Source organism: Acyrthosiphon pisum, unplaced genomic scaffold, assembly GCF_005508785.2.
Source record: "Acyrthosiphon pisum isolate AL4f unplaced genomic scaffold, pea_aphid_22Mar2018_4r6ur Scaffold_21498;HRSCAF=24125, whole genome shotgun sequence".
NCBI lineage: Eukaryota > Metazoa > Arthropoda > Insecta > Hemiptera > Aphididae > Acyrthosiphon > Acyrthosiphon pisum.
This window is the reverse complement of record NW_021770971.1, coordinates 70,807-71,818: the sequence shown is the minus strand read 5'-3', so window position 1 is coordinate 71,818 and position 1,012 is coordinate 70,807.

The following is a 1,012-nucleotide window of genomic DNA, read 5'->3' as shown; positions in this document are numbered from 1 at the left end:
CAAAAATAACTAATTAGTAATTACAAAAAATTGTCTAAATTTAAATGAATAAATCAAATTTTTTAATTTTATTTAAAAAAATATTTAGTTGCATATTTTTGCGCATATTTCGGTTATTTTAAGTGCATATGTGCATGCATATTTCCTACAACTTGTGTGCAATAAGTCCCGAACCCTAGTTATTATATTAATGAAATTATTAATGAGTACCTATTACTTATTTTTAAGCCTAGGTTGTTTTTGTTACTTATGGGCTATGGCACAATCATTTAATTCTGGACTTACAAATATTAGAACACACAATTACTTTTAATAATAAAATTGTCCGAGCGAGCGCAACGAGCGAGTGACCCCGCTCGGCGACTCGGTGCAACAAAACTGCAATTTTCTTAACCCTGTGACCCACTTGGGGAGGTGTTGCATAGCAAATCGGGGGATATTTTCGTTTTTAAATGTCCGAGCGAGTGACCCCGCTCGATGACTCGGTGCAACAAAAATGCAATTTTCTTAATCCTGTGACCCACTTGGGGAGGTGTTGCATAGTAAATCGGGGGATATTTTCGTTTTTAATTGTCCGAGCGAGCGAGTGACCCCGCTCGGTGACTCGGTGCAACAAAACTACAATTTTCTTAACCCTGTGACCCACTTGGGGAGGTGTTGCATAGCAAATCGGGGGATATTTTCGTTTTTAAATGCCCGAGCGAGTGACCCCGCTTGATGACTCTGTGCAACAAAAATGCAATTTTCTTAACCCTGTGACCACTTGGGAATAAATTATTATTGCACCATCGTTTTAAGCAGGTTAGAATACGTAAGTACAAAAAAATAACAAAATAGTCCTCCGCGCGGCATTATAGTAGTGTTGCGCGCATGCGTAAAATGTATTATACATGACATATATTATACATATAGGTATCATTTGTATTCTACTTTATAATATTTATTATTATTTATTTAAATTGTATTGTGTTTAATGTTATATTAAATAAAATATAATATAATAAGCAAAAAC